Source organism: Hemicordylus capensis, chromosome 4, assembly GCF_027244095.1.
Source record: "Hemicordylus capensis ecotype Gifberg chromosome 4, rHemCap1.1.pri, whole genome shotgun sequence".
NCBI lineage: Eukaryota > Metazoa > Chordata > Lepidosauria > Squamata > Cordylidae > Hemicordylus > Hemicordylus capensis.
Genome location: NC_069660.1, coordinates 118779319 through 118794838, shown reverse-complemented (window position 1 = coordinate 118794838; position 15520 = coordinate 118779319). Strand labels below are relative to the sequence as shown.

General features: G+C 44.3%; 1 protein-coding gene and 1 long non-coding RNA gene across 9 annotated transcripts in view; one reads left to right on the top strand and one right to left on the bottom strand.

The window, feature by feature from the left end:
• Window positions 1-348: 348 nt before the first annotated feature.
• On the bottom strand, window positions 349-4378 carry LOC128323501 (uncharacterized). Of its 2 annotated transcripts, none has more exons than XR_008306297.1 (3): window positions 4069-4378; window positions 2981-3115; window positions 349-1622 (listed from the first exon to the last, which is right to left on the bottom strand). It is a non-coding gene; the product is annotated as an uncharacterized LOC128323501 (long non-coding RNA). The 2 variants fall into 2 exon arrangements; XR_008306296.1 differs by having other exon boundaries at window positions 4073-4377.
• A 2195-nt stretch (window positions 4379-6573) lies between these two features.
• Window positions 6574-15520, top strand: part of SSX2IP (SSX family member 2 interacting protein) — a 37740-nt gene continuing 28793 nt past the window's right edge. For 3 of the 7 annotated variants that reach the window (XM_053246756.1, XM_053246755.1, XM_053246754.1), the window contains exon 1: window positions 15122-15435. The gene's annotated coding sequence lies outside the window, so the exon portion shown is untranslated. The other 4 variants (XM_053246751.1, XM_053246750.1, XM_053246752.1 and 1 more) reach the window with 4 other exon arrangements.

Sequence of the window (15520 nt, the reverse complement as noted above, 5' to 3'; positions counted from 1 at the left end):
TCCATCTTTCTGAAATCTGCTTCTCAAATGTCTATGCTATCCGGTTAGCAAAAATATTTCACACGGCTTTTTGTACAGGAGCTTTTGTCCTCTGCAGAATTGCTCATATCACTAAGATCACAATCTTAGTAAGTGACAGGAAACACTGGACAGCACAGGAGTTATATAGTAACCAGACTCAAAGAATAAAATACGCAAATTCTGATTAATACAGTGATTATGAAGGGCAAGCCCTTCAAAAGCTGAACTTTTGATCCCAGAAGCCTGGAATATTTTTACAGTTACGTTCCTGCAAATACATGCTTTATTTTAAGTGAATAAGGAGTTCCAAGCACAGAAGCAAGCATGTCAACTGAAAGCCACTTTAATGAGGTTTGATAGCATGCCTGCCAAAGTATTTTTAGATATAAAATATACATTTCCTTGCAACTTGGAAAGCACATATTCAAATTTAATTGCCAAACTTTTGTTCTCTAAATGCTAAACCTTTATGGATTTAAACATTCAGTGCACATTAGACATTAGCAGATTGAGATCCAGTTCCCAGATTAAGGCAGACATTATTTTACCAGCTACGGTAACTACAGTTTGTAGGCATGCACTAGCATTACAAATTCTGTATACCAGCCAACAATTCAGTGGTTAACATTGGACTAAATTTCCCAATAGTACTTCTCAGGGAGTAGTCTAAAGGACTACTACATTTCAAAGGACTTCCTCTAATAAATTTAGTTAGGATGTCAGCCAGTGTGATTAGTTAGTGAATATGTAACCGGATCCCACATAATCCTGGTGTAAGAGTCAGCCACACATGTGTTGTTATGATTCATGGCATTTCCATAGCTGCCCATGTGTTGTTGATTCATGGCATTGCCATAGCGCCTCCCATTACTGTAGTGTCCACTCCTATTATGATGAGATAATAGGAGTGCATGAAGCAGCTGTGATGTCATGATTCCTCAACTTAGATTTAAATGTTAAATACGCTTATTGGGAAGTAAGTTTCGCAGGAATCAATGCAACTAATTATCACTTATAGGCTGAAATCCTATGCACAGTTTCTTGGGATCGAGTTCCAGTTACTGAAATCTGTGGAACTCAGTGGGAAGTGGGGTTCAGTGGGACTTCTGAGTAAACATACAAATAATGTATTAATTATTTAAAATAGAAAGTGTCTGTGTATATTTCCACTCCAACAGGTATCCAACAAAATACTTCACAACAAAATTCAAACACATCCTAGTAAAAATAAATAAATAAAATAAAAAGGAATAAAACAAAAATAAAAACTAAATGTAAGGAACATGGAGCTGTCTGTCTTAGCCCCATTCTCAGCAGAAGCTCTCCAGAAAGGAGACATTTTTGCCCATCTCTGAAGAGAGAGGAGGGAAGAGGCTTGTCGAATCTCCTTTGGAAGGGCATCCTAGATGGGTAACCAACAAAGAGCTGCTGCTTTTTGGTAACAGTTAATCCAGGCTCCAGTGGAGGTAGAACACGAGGCATAATCTGAGATGATGACCTGAACAAGCAGGCAAGTTCATACGGAAGCAGGTGCTCCCACACACACCCTGCTCTCAAGTTATTTAGGTCTTTATAGGTGAAAACCAGCATTTTGAATGTGCCTGGAAACCAAATAAGAGCCAACACAATTATTTCAGCACTACAGGCAAAGCAATAGGGATCTGTCAATAGTCTGGCTACCACATTCTGCACTGACTGCAATTTCAAAGGTAACCCAATGAATTCAAACGTATTATATAAAATACATTATAGTAGTCTAATTTGAACACAATTAAGACATCTCCCCGCTAACAACTGACATCATGTGGGGAGGCTGTTACAGCTGCCATCAGGTCGTCTGGTGGAGTAACTGCCCCAGGGTTTTGGAATGTACTCCCTGTCAATATAAGAACTTCTCCATTTCTGGCTGCCTTCAAAAAATTAAGACACATCTGCTTTCTCTGGGCTTTTGTTAAATCTATTTTTAAATATTGTTTTTATTGCGTGTTATTATTTTAAATTGCTGCTTTAAGATGTTTGTGTTAGGAGGTTTATAAATGTGATGGATCAGTCAAACAAACAAACAAACAAACAAACAAAAAGTGACAGCAAAACAAATAACTGTTTCCAGGAACTTGAGCACATTCCTTTTGAGGCAAGGCTACAACACCTGGGACATCTTAGTTAAGAAAAAAGACGACTGAGGGGACATGGCAGAGGTCTATAAAATCACGCATGGAGAAAGCGGAGAAAGTTGATAGAGATAAAATTTTCTCCCTCTTGCATAACACATCAGGGGTCATCCCATGAAACTGACTGCCAAGAAATTGTGGGAAAAGTAAGTACTTTTTCACACAACACATAATTAACCTATGGAATTCTCTGCCACAAGATGTGGTGACAGCCAACAGCCTGGATGGTTTTAAGAGGGGTTCAGATAATTTCATGGAGGACAGGTCTATCAATGGCTACTAGTCTGAGGGCTATAGGCCACCTCTAGCCTCAGAGGCAGGATGCCTCTGAACACCAGTTGCAGGGGAGTAACATTAGGAGAGAGGGCATGCCCTCAACTCCTGCCTGTGGGCTTGCCAGAGGCATCTGGTGGGCCACTGTGCGAAACAGAATGCTGGATTAAATGGGCCTTGGGCCTGGTCCAGCAGGGCTATTCTTATGTTCTAACTGAGAAGGGCACAGCAATTGAAACTGATAAAAAGTGCACTTGGGCATGATCACCACCAGATAGGGGGTCTAGTATCATTCCCAAAGTGTGGACTCCTTAAGAGGGAGTACAACCTCTCTAGAATAGGACAACCCCATAATCCAGGTCACCAGATCCCCCTCACCATTAATATTTATATCTTTTCTGGATTAAGATTCAGTCCATTTGCCATTTTCCAACTCAGCCACCAGTTCAAACAAGACTGACACACCTGGGTCATATGAAAAAGGAAAATCAGAATTGGGTGACATGACAGCTCACCTCAAATCTCCTGCCTGCATCATCTAGTGGTTTCAGATACATGTTAAATAGCATAGGGTATAAGATGGAATCTTATGGTGCTCCACAAAGCAGCTGCCAAGGGGTAGAGGAGAAATCCCATTATCAAGAATTTACCTGTCAAGCAGAAGCAATTTAAGATGGAAGTTCTACTCTCTGAACAAATGCAAAATAGAACATGTATTAATTATTAAAATCAGCGTTAAAAGTAAGAGATTGTACAGTATGAATAATGTATAGACCTGTCATCTATTTAAAGAAATTCGAGTCAATTAATTGTATGAATGTTAATACATCCATTAATATGTTAAATGTGCATGCAAAGCAATGGTTTTGAAGAACAAAATTCTCTCTCTCTCTGTATATATATATATATATATATATATATATATATATATATATATTCATATTCACCACAAACCCCCAGGTCTGGGCCAGAGTGCATTTGGGTGGCGGAGTGTGGTGGGGAGAGAACTACACAACCCTCAAGGAACCATACATGTTTTTGTTTTTGATCATTCAGCACAAGCCTACAGATCTGGACCAGAGTGCATTTGTAAAGAAAAAAGAAAAGAAGACTACACGAGCCCCATTAGATTCACATACTTGGCCATTCTTGATTCTTGACCATTCACAAACTAATTAGAACACAACGTGTGTCCCTTGCTCCACAGTTCAAACACAAATCCAACTTGAACATATAATGTATTCATAAAGGGGGGCGGCGGAATTAAAACCACAACACATGCCCCTTGCTTCACTGTTTCATGCAGCCCTTTTGCTTTTGGGTCACAAACCAACTTGAGCATGGTGCATTTATTTTTTTAAAAAAATGTTGCTTGTTTATTCAGATGTAACAGTTCCACTTTCACTAGGTGTGAAGTACTCTATGGTTAGAGATAACCATAACCAGCTTTTCTCCAGTAGGGGAAAAATCATTTAAAATTAGGGATGTGCTTGAAGTGTTTAAGCACCTCTATTTCCAGGTACCAAATGCTTCAAGCTGCCCTAGCTGAATCCTTTTGGCTGGAGGTGGGCGGACACTTTAAAAGGAGAAAGGCAGGTCTTACCTACCCCTCTGTTGCAGCTCCCTTGTCCTCTGCCACCCCAGAGTGGCGCTGTCAGCATTAAGCAGCTAGGCTCTTTGTTTGCTGGCTGTATTTGCTTAGGAACACGAAGTTCCTTGTTCTCAGCAGGAAATGGGATGTAAGCATGTGCAGACAGGAACAGTGAACTTCCTGTTCCTAACCAATCCAGCCGGCAAACAGAGGGGCCGGTAAAACCTGCCTTTCTCCTTTTGAAGTGCCCATTCTCTACTGTCTCGGATATGCACGAAACGCTTTGCGCACATCCCTATTAAAAATCAAAGGATTGACCAATTATCTTGGAATAAAAAAGCACAGAGTCTTGCTATCTTGGACTATATGTGCCCAATTTCAGAACTCTAAGCCCAGCCAGTCTGGAAATATAAAGGGTTGGGAAAAGCAGAGGACATGTTTCACTTTTTTTATGAAAGCAAAGAGCAGATTCCATCATATGTAGATGGAATGATGGTCAGGGGTGTGTGCTCCATTCACCCCCTAACACACATTAAAACTTCCATCCACATAACATCCTCTTATGGCCAGTTCAATACACTTGGGCACTTGGTCGTAGAGGATTGCTGGATGTTCTATATTTTAAAGGAGTTCTTTTATTTTAAAGAGTTGTTTTTATTTTGGGACATTACAGTGTCCTAATGAAAACAATGAGGGATTCCTTCTTTATTCATTCTTCCATAAAACACAATGGCTAGCCTGTACATAGGAGTTGCAAGGGGTGGTGGGTGGGTGGGTGGGGGAGCAGCCTGTTTCTGCATCTTTAAGAGAGGTGTAATATCTGAGCTTCATGGCATGAAAATAAACATTATAACCTGCTAATTGCTGCAAAGTGAATACTATTAAAAAGACAGATGCAGGAGTTGTTCAAAGCTGGCAATGCTTACAGACATTGCACTTCAATCACATTCAGACTTAGGTATGCCTAAACCAATTTAAACATATGGGTTAAAAAGAATGATCAACTCTGCATAAGACTGCAGCCTCACTTGGAAATTAGTCCCACTGAAGTCAGTTCCCAAGCAGAGTGTCTGGTGGTCCTTATTCACAGAGGCTGGCTCAAACCATTTCCCCACACCATTGTTCCAAAGAGCTTTTAATTATTTGAAAACAATCAGTATATTACCCTCCTCCACTTTGTAATCCTCTTTCCCTAAGCTTAAAGACATTCAGGTCTTTTCAATCAGCCCGTCTTCATAAGATTTACATTTATCTCCTTGGCAGTCTGAGAAATCCTAGAAATTCCCAGACCAAATCCACCAGTGAGAGGGGTTTGTGACAGGTGTGTAGACCATATGGTGACTTGCCAGTCTGCCTAGTATGAAAGTTTTGTCAGATAATGCTGGGAAGGATGAGTCAGCAGTCACGGTACATGTTGGGATCAATGACATTAGAAAATGTAGCCAGGTGCTCCTGGAAGCCAAATTTTGATTGCTAGACTGGATGTTGAAGTCTAGGATCTCCAAGGTAGCATTCTCAGAAATACTACCTCTTCCATGTGCAGGACAAGCTACAAAGGCAGAGCTGAGCAATCTCAATGTGTGGATGAGAACAATCTCACCACCATGAGTAGTGTTGGGAAGAAGGGTATGAGTTTGTTAGGCACTGGGGAACACTTTAGATAAGCCAAGTCTGTACCAAAGGGATGATCTCCACTTGAATCTAAATGGAACCTGACTGCTGGTGCTTAACATAAAAAAGACTGCAGAACAACTTTTATTGACTTCTGGTGCTTTCCAGATTACACCCTGCAACAGGGTCACGACGAATCTCTGAAGTGTGCTTCCACATTTCCTGTGTTGTGACACCGCAGTTCCTACACTGACAGTTCAGAGTTCCAATGCCTTGTTTCAAATTTAATTGCTGTGATATAGTGCTGTGACGTCGTATATCAGGCGTAAAGAGGTTGCTGTTTTTTCAGGTTGTTCATTTTCGCAAGGCTGCTCCCTCTGCTGTTTACGTTTTGCAAGTGATTTGCCTGAATGGAAGCCTTTTGCTGCTGTTGAGTGGCTAACCTGGAAAGCGCTCTGGAGAAAAGCTGACAGAAGTTGGGCAGCATCCAGTTGGGGAAATATTATCCCTATGGGAAAGATGGTGTTAAATGTTCCAGAGCATCCAAATACTCCAAGGGAATAGGATAGCATTTAGAAATGAGGATATAAAAATAGGATGTAACAGCCAGTCAAAAAGACCAAAAAGCCACAGGAGAGAAGGCATGCACACCCATAGGCGTAACTGGGGGGGAGGGGGCAGGGGGGCACGTGCCCCAGGTGCCATTGAGGTGGGGGCGCCATACCAGTCCCTGCCACCCCCACCCCATTGCCCACCTGCCCAGCCCCAAGGCCCCTCAGCCACTTGCCTCCAGCTCCGGCTGATCGGCAAAGAGGCCTAGGATCGGCAAGGCCTGCAAACTGCAGAGCTCTTCTCTCCCCGCCTCTCAGCTGATCGGCGGGTGGGCGGGGCTTCCAGAGAGGCCTCCGAGTAGGCCTCCCTGAAGCCTGAACTCGAGTAGGCCCCAAGCAAGGAAGGAAGGAAGGAGGCAGCAGGCAGCAGACCCTCTGCCCAGACCAGACCATCCAGAACAGCTATTGCTAGGTAGGCTGTGAATTCCTTTTTGTGGTTACCCCCATATATAGGGATCTGCTTGCCATTGATATGGGGGGGTGGGGCGAGACTGAGAAGTCTCTGAATATTTAATTTAAAACAGACTGGAAAATGTGCTGGCTTTAAAAACAAAAACTATCTAAAAAGGCCTATAGGCGGCTTGTTTCATGTCAGAAAATTACAAACGCTTCTGGAACAAGTATATTTCATTTATTTTCATTCATTCATTCATAAATGCACTTATGTTCAAGTTGTTTTGCAATCCAGAAGGTCTGAGTGAGAACTGTGAAGCATGTGTTGTGATTTTATTTTATTTTATTTTATTTTTCTTGTGTGTGAACTGCTCCCCAATAACTTGCAGGGACTTCAGGGTCAATCTGGCCAACATGTGAATGCAGCACCTCTATTCCAGAGGAGATGTGTGTTAAAGGGCTTTAAAAGCCTGGTGTGAAAAGACTCCTGGAATCAAACTTTACTGAATTTGTTCAGAATTCTGAGAAAACAAACATAGGCTCACCCTGCATGGTTGAAAGTATCATTTGCTAATCTGCAGCAAGGGGTCTATTTTAATAATTAGCATTGCTAGTGTGTTCTAGGCATTAAAAGTAGCACAAATATATAGTACTCAATGTATATCACTATATACTGTGAAGTGTGCATGTGTGTATTCAGTGAAATGTATTTCCAGGCAGCATACTTATTTTGAAATATCAGACTTAAATCCTTGGGGGCCTGGGGTGTGTGGAGGCCCTGGACTTTGTGGGTCTGGGGGCCCATTTTGAAATCCTGTCTCTGGACCCATTCCAACCTTGCTATGCCCCTGGAGGAATAGTTACATATGTATTGATCACTACACATGGGTTTCTGCACAGCACCTGCACAGAAGAAACTTCCATGTAGAAAATGTGTCTCTTATAAATTGACCCTGAATTTTTCATCCATGACTGGGATATCTGAGAGTTAGAGTCAATAATAAAAGAACAGCACACTGCTTGTGACAGGAAGGGGCAAATTACAATGATTTCTTAGTTTGGCAGGGGCTGGTTTTGGCCCTGGCAGAACTTGGCTATCTGCTCCTGTTGCAAATTCCTCTGTCTAGTGTGGCAAACTAATGTATCCTCCTCCCTCTTGGTGTCAAAGTAAGCACTAGTGTGGTGAATGCACATATACCCCATCATGAGCCAACAGTCATCATAAGACAAAGGCTGGCAGGAATCATTCACTGGTTTATAGACACACACACACCCCACCACCTTCTTCTTCCCCTATTTTGCTAGTGGCTATTTGGGCAGGTGATCCTCTAGGACAAAGTCATGTTTTTTAAAGAATGAGAGGAGACAGAGAAAATGACACTTGGAATCCTCGCATAACTCCTGACTGTTGTTCTAAGTCTTTTACAGAGATGGCTCATGTTTTCAGGTTTTGATCAACAACCATGTCTAGATGGTACAGTGTTCCTTTTAACGGGGATTTCCAGATATTGCTGACTACATCCCATCATTCCTGCTTGGACAGTGGCCCAAATCCACAATCTCAGAAAATTAGAATATTGCATGGAACCAAGAAGACAAGGATTGAAGAATAGAACAATATCGGACCTCTGAAAAGTATACGCATGCATATGTATTCAGTACTTGGTTTGGGCCCCTTTTGCAGCAATTACTGCCTCAATGTGGCGTGGCATGGATGCTATCAGCCTGTGGCACTGATGAGGTATTATGGAAGACCAGGATGCTTCATTAGCGGCCTTCAGCAAGTCTGCATTGTTTGGTCTCATGTCTCTCATCCTTCTCTTGGCAATGCCCCATAGATTCTCTATGGGGTCAAGTCAGGCGAGTTTGCTGGCCAATCAAGCACAGTACACTGTATACTTTTCAGAGGTCCGATATTGTTCTATTCTTCAATCCTTGTCTTCTTGGTTCCATGTAATATTCTAATTTTCTGAGATTGTGGATTTGGGGTTTTCATGAGCTGTACGCCATGATCATCACAATTATAACAAATTAAGGCTTGACTTATCTCGCTTTGCATGTAATGCGTCTGTCTCATATATCAGTTTCACCTTTTAATTTGCATTACTGAAATTAATGGACTTTTGCACGATATTCTAATTTTCCGAGTTTCACCTGTAGATGTTTATACGGAAATAGGAGAAGGAGGAGAATTGGAATGCATGGTTCAAATAAGAACATAAATATAGTGGACATAACAGAAACCTGATGAATCAGAGCAGGGTTACCCTTAATGGGGAACATGAGGACATGAGTCCCAGGAGCGCACACTCCCACTCCCATACATGTGCCTACTTTCTTTATACATCCTATAATCTAACCTACTTGCTCCAGGAAACCCAAGATCTGAAGTTAATTTCAGCTGTAGAACAGATGATCTCAGGTTCTCTGGAGCAAGAGATATGCTGAGATCGGTGGGTTCAGATGTTGTGCCTAATCTAGGCATAACTTAACCTACATAGGAGGTAGGCACTTGAGTGGGATGGAAGGGGGAGCATATGCTTCCAGGGCTGAAAGATTTAGAGAGAACCTCAGGTTCCATGTTGTGAACTAACTCGCGCCCATAACTAGAATACAGTTATTTCTGGATAAAAATTCTATAGAAAGGACAGGGAGGGGGACATTGTGGTAGTATAGCCCTGAATGTCAATACGAGATCTAAGCACTAATTTGTTATTGGGGGCATACCATCACCCTCCTGATCAAATTCTGAGTATAATCTTGAGCTGGAGAAAGGAATTATGGAGGCAATCAAGGGGGGAAGTGTTATAATAATGGGTGACTTCAGTTATCCTCACAGACTGAGTAAACTCATGTTCAGATCATAAAAAAAGAGATCAGATTTCTAGATCTCCTAAATGATTAGGCCTTGAAAAGCTGGTCATGAAACTAATGGGTTGGGGAAAGGAGAGGCCATTTTGGACTTAATCCTAAATGGTGCCAGATCTGGTGAGAGATGTAAGTGTTGTTGAATCAATAGGGAACTTAACAGTGTTATCAAATTCAAAATATATGCAAGTGGGAACACAAACAAATTGAACACAGCTCAACACAGACATATTTGACTTCAAAAGAGAAAACCTCTCAGAAATGAGGGATTTGGTTAAAAGGAAGTGGCAAGGGAAAGTTAAGTGGGTCAAATATCTCAAAACTGTGTGGAAGTTATTTTAAGCCATAAAATAGCTCAGCTAGATTATATATCACAAAGCAGGAAAGAATCCTGGTTTATGCTATACACAAAGTATTTGTCTTAAAATCACCAGGTCCAACAGGATACCAGCATGGCTAACAAGTCACAAAAGACATGAAGGCTTCCTTCAGAAAATGGAAGTCTTGCCCAAATATTGAAAACAAAAAGGAACACAAACTCTGGCAAAAGAAATGTAAGCTGACAGTAAGGAATATTTTAAAAAGAAATGGGGGAGTATATTACTAAATATTTCAAGGCAAACAATATATCAGAAACAGGAAATCTGCCAAGGAGGTGGTAGATATATTAGATGACAAAGGAGCGAAAGGGATGCTTGAGGAGGCTATTATGGAGATCACAGGGAAGCTGTATGTGTTATCTGCAGCTGCCTTCATTACAGAAACATATGGCAGATACATGTGCCTGAAGCCATCTAATGGCACAGTGGGGAAGTAACTTGCCTAGGGAGCTAGAGGTTGCTGGTTCGAATCCCCACTGGCATGTTTCCCAGACTTTGGGAAACACCTATATCAAGCAGCAGCGATATAGGAAGGTGCTGAAAGGCATCCTCTCATATTGCGTGGGAGATGGCAGTGGTAAACCCCTCCTGTATTCTACCAAAGAAAACCACATGGCTCTGTGGTTGTCAGGAGTTGACACTGTCTCGACGGCACAGCTTTACCTTTAGTTTACCTGTGCCTGAACTGATCTTCTCAGAGAAGTAATCTAAAGAATTGAGTCAAATAGAGATGGCAAAAGATGATATTCTAGGAAATACTGACAAATTAAAAATTAACAAATCATTGGATCTGGGCATTCACTCTAGAGTTCTTAAAGAACTCAATGTGAAATTGCTGATCTTCCAACACAAATATGTAATTTGTCCCTAAAATCGGCCTCTGTGCCAAAGACTGCAAGGTATGTAACACGTGTGGATGCTGTGGGAATCCAGGAAATTACAGGCTGGTTAGCATTTCTTCTGATATAATTGGTGGCAAGTATAAATAAAGATAAAAAATTATTAAGCATATAGAAGAATGTCTTACTGAAAGAGAATCAACATGGCTTCTACAAAGGTAAGCCTCGCCTCTCTAATCTTATAGAGTCCTTTGAGAGTGTCAACAGGCATGTGGATAGAGGCAATCTGGTTGGCACTATATACTTGGATTTTCAAACACTTTTAAACAAAGTCCCTCGCAAAAAACTCTTGAATAAACTTAGCTTTCATGGCATAAGAGGATGGGTCCCTGTATGGGTTGTTAACTGGTTGAAGAACAGAAAGTAGAGAGAGCAGGACAATTTTTCCAACAGAGAGAAGTAGGAAGTGAGATACCCTCAAGGATCTGGATTAGGATTGATGATTTTTAATTTGTTTATAAATAATCTGGAACAGCAAAGTCTGCAAATAACACCACACTATTCAGAGTGGTAAAAATAAGAATGGAGCTCCAAAAAGATCTCTCCAAATTAGGTAAGCAAAATTGTGAATACTAGCTGGGCTGGGTGCAGAGCATCTGCGTCTCTGACGGCCCGCCCGCCCCGCTTCTCCCCACCCCCGCCCATGGTTTGTGGCCAGCTTTCAAGCCAGCCCATCCCCTCCTGCCACCGCCTCCTCATTTTGTCGGCTGGCCTGACCCGCTCCCGCCTCCTCATGACGACGGCTGGGCCCGTTGCTACCGCCTCCTCCTGGCAGCCCAGCCACCTCCTCATCCCAGTGGCTGGGCCAGGCCTGCCACCACTTCTTCATTCCGGCGGCCGGGCCCGCCACTGCCTTATCATGGAGGCTGGTTCAGGCCCACCGCTGCCTCCTGGCAGCCCGGCCACCGCCTCATCCTGGTGGCCGGGCTGGCCTGCTGCCACCGCCTCCTCATCCCAGCTGCCATTTTTTCCATGTGCTGTCGCTAGTCTGGCAGCTTCTTGCAAGATCTGCCATGCATGGTTTTAATGACAGGTATGCCTAGGATAAATAAATATATAGACGTTTTAATCTAAACTAGCTACTAACTATTAACCTTCACAGAGCATCTGTGCACTAATACTTGATTGCCCCCCTCACCCCCTGCCACAGCCCCCCTCACCTCAGAGATCTCTCCACCCTAACCTGAGCCGCACTCCTAATCCTCCTCCTCCATCCCGTTGATTCCATCCCCCTTACCCCTCTTGGTCACTCCTCCATCCCCCTCACTCCTCTTGGTCATGGCTCAGCATAGCTGGTACCTATTAGCCAAGCTGCAGCCACCTATCCCCAGAGACCTCCCCACCCTCACCCAAGCCCTGCTCCTGCTCCTCCCCACAGGAGCAGCAGCAGCAGGGGTTTACCGGGCCCTTCCTCGCTGCTGCCAAGGCCACTCATTCCCCTGAGGCCGCTGACAGGGCCGGGCCGTCCCGTCCCTCTTCCTTCCTTCTTTTTCTCTTTTTCTCTCTCCTCCACTCCACTCGCTCTTCCCCTCTGTCTTTCTTTCCCCCCCTTTTTCTTTCTTTCTCTCATATATGGGAGGGAGGGGAGAGAGATTTTCCTCTCCTCTACAATCCAGAACATCTTCAATCCAGTAACAGTTGCATTCCAACTGACTTTAACCATCACAGGCTCCTCCTCCCTATCTACATATGGAATCCCCACCATGGTACTTCTGCTCTCATAGGTTCCTCCTCCCTATCTACATATGGAATCTCTACTGCCCAATCACCACTGTGCTTCTGCTTGCGAACTCTTGAGAGAGCTGCCACACACGGGATTAGCCACAGGTACGCCTTAGAGAATTATAGAAGATAAGAGTACACACTGAGGCAAAAAAGACCAACTTCACATTTACACTGATATGGTGTGAGTTGTGAGTGACAAACCAGATAAGAGATCTTGGGTTCATGGTGGATGATAGCTGTGAAAAAGGCAACATTTATTTATTTATTAATTAAAAATTTCTTATATATTGCCTCCTCCAAAGACTCTAGGCCGGGGTGGGGAACCTTGGCCCTCCAGCTGTTCTTGAACTACAACTTTCACCATTCCCAGCCACAGCTGGAGGACCAAGGTTCCCCACCCCTGCTCTAGGCGGTGAACAACACCACCACCAATAACAATTTTTAAAAAATTAAAGAGCAAAAGCCTGGTGAAACAGGTAGGTCTTCAGAAGGGCCTTAAAAGAGGCCAGATAAGATAGGAGAGCCAATGTGGTATAGTGGCTAGAGTGCTGGACTAGGACCGGGGAGACCCGAGTTCAAATGTCCATTCAGCCAAGATACTTGCTGGGTTACTCTGGGCCAGTCACTTCTCTCTCAGCCTAACCTACTTCACAGAGTTGTTGTGAGGAGAAAATTAAGTATGTAGTCTGGGCTCCTTCGAGGAAGAGCGGGATATAAAATGTAAAAATAAATAAATAAATAAATAAATAAATAAATAAATAAATAAATAAATAAATGCAACTAAAGAGGGGGGCTGAATGAATCTGCGGGGGGGGGATGTTTCAATGAAGAGGGGCCACAGAGAAAGCCCTCCTATGGGCCCAGGCACTACGCACCACACCAGGGCCTGGGACACTACGGAGGGCCAGCTGAGAAGACCTCACAGGACGGGATACAACCGGCTGAGAGAGGCGATCCGGGAGATATACAGGTGCTAAGCCCATATGGTCATGATCAAGATCATTAGGAGAAGGGTAGGTAACAAAACTGCTGATGTTTTAGGGCCCTTATACAAATATAAGGTGCAGACACATTAGCAATACTGTGTACTTTGGGTTACTGCATCTCAAAAAGGATATTGTAGGGCAAGTAAAATGATCAGCAGCACCTTTCTTACAAGGAAAGTGTACAATGTTCTGGACTTTAGTTTAGAAAAAAGGTGACCAAGGTTAGGCTGGGGGATGGTAGACATGACAGCCATTTATCAAATTAGGAATGGTGTGGAGAAAGTGGCTGGAGAGAAGTTTCGCTTTCACATAGGGGTGTAACTATAATAGGGCAAGGGGAGACAGTTGTATGGGGGCCTACTGCCTTGGGGGGCAACCCAGAGGCAAGTCACATGACTGACTCCCCCAGCCGCGCACCTGCCCGGGCTTCCTTCAGTTGTATTAATCCTCCGAAATTGATGTGACTGTTAAGACCTGGAGCTACCAGAACAGCATGTCTTTCTCTAGTACCATTAAATGACTTGCATTGTCCACAATTTACAAAACCATATATATATATATATATATATATATATATATATATATACACACACACACACACACACACACACACACAATGCTTTTTGTTACCACAATTCAGCCTCATTTAGGATTTCTTTACTTCATGAGCTGAGCTTCAGTGGGGGGGGGGGGCATTTTAAAATCTTGTCTCTGGGCCCACTCCAACCTTGCTATCCCCCTGCTTTCACAATACTAGAACCGGGAGTAATCACATGAAACCTATTGGTAGGAGAGCTGGGACAGACAAAAGTATGTCTTCACAGAGGGTCCATAATTAATATGCGGAATTTGCTGTTCCAAGATGTGATGATGGCCACTAGTTTAGATGGTTTACAAAAGGATTGGACAAGTTCATGGCCGACAAGTCTATCAAAAGCTGCCTATGTGATGGCTATGTGCTACCTCCAGGCTTAGAGGCAGTATGCCCCTGAATACCAGTTTCATGAAAGCAATGGTAGTATGACTTCATTTCCTCTTGTGGGCTTCCCAAGAGGAACTGGCTGGCCTCGGAAACGGGATGTTGGAATATCGACCATCCATGGATGGCCTAATCCAGCAGGGTTCTTATGGTCAATGTCCTCCACTCCCCGCTTTTGTCTTAAAGCCTTTGCCTGATAGAAACCACTGAGATTCACTCACGCGACACTACGCCGCCGCCCTAGAATTTGGAGAATACAGAGAGAGAGAGAGGAGAGGGGGGGGGCGAGGGAGTGGGTGCTTGCAACAGGTGAGCAAGGGATAGTTGGAGGGGAGGCTTCTGGCGGGGGCAGCAGCTGCAGCCACGTCTCCCAGGCCCCTTGTTGAAAGGTCTCCTAGCAACCGTGCAGCCAATAAGGCCCTGCGTGGGAGAGGGAAGGCGGAGTGTGCGAGTAACCCCCCCCCCGCGAGGCGAGCGTGGGAGGGGCCAGGTTGGTCGGTTTGCCGGCGGAGAAGGCGGCGCGGCGGCAGAGCCTGCTGAGATTAAAGACCGAAGCTGGCTGGCCGGCCCAGTAGGGGTCGGGTTGCCCCGCCCCCTTCCGCAGCAGGTGGGGGGTGCCCGCTACAGGGCAGCTGCCAGCCGGCTCAGGAAGATGGGGCAGATGGCGTTCCGCTCGTGCCTCTCTTGCCTGGAGCTGGTTTGGGCTTGATCTCGAGGGAAGGGAGGAGCAGCGCAACTCTGCGCACGTGGAGGAAATGGGGCGGGGAGCATGCACACGTGGGGGGCTGAGGATTAGCGGGTAGGCATAGTGGGGGTAGGGCGCGCACTGAGGGAAGTCGGGGCAGCGGCGGGTGAGGCCACAGACCTCCACGGGCTTTTGCCAATAAGTTCCTAAATGTATGGGTTGGCTTTGGCGTATGCAGAAGGGTAAGTGAATGTAGTTGGCAAGGGGGCGACTGTGCCTGTGGGCCAGGGGGGCACGCACTGTGGGCGTGTGGGGAGGAGCTCAGAC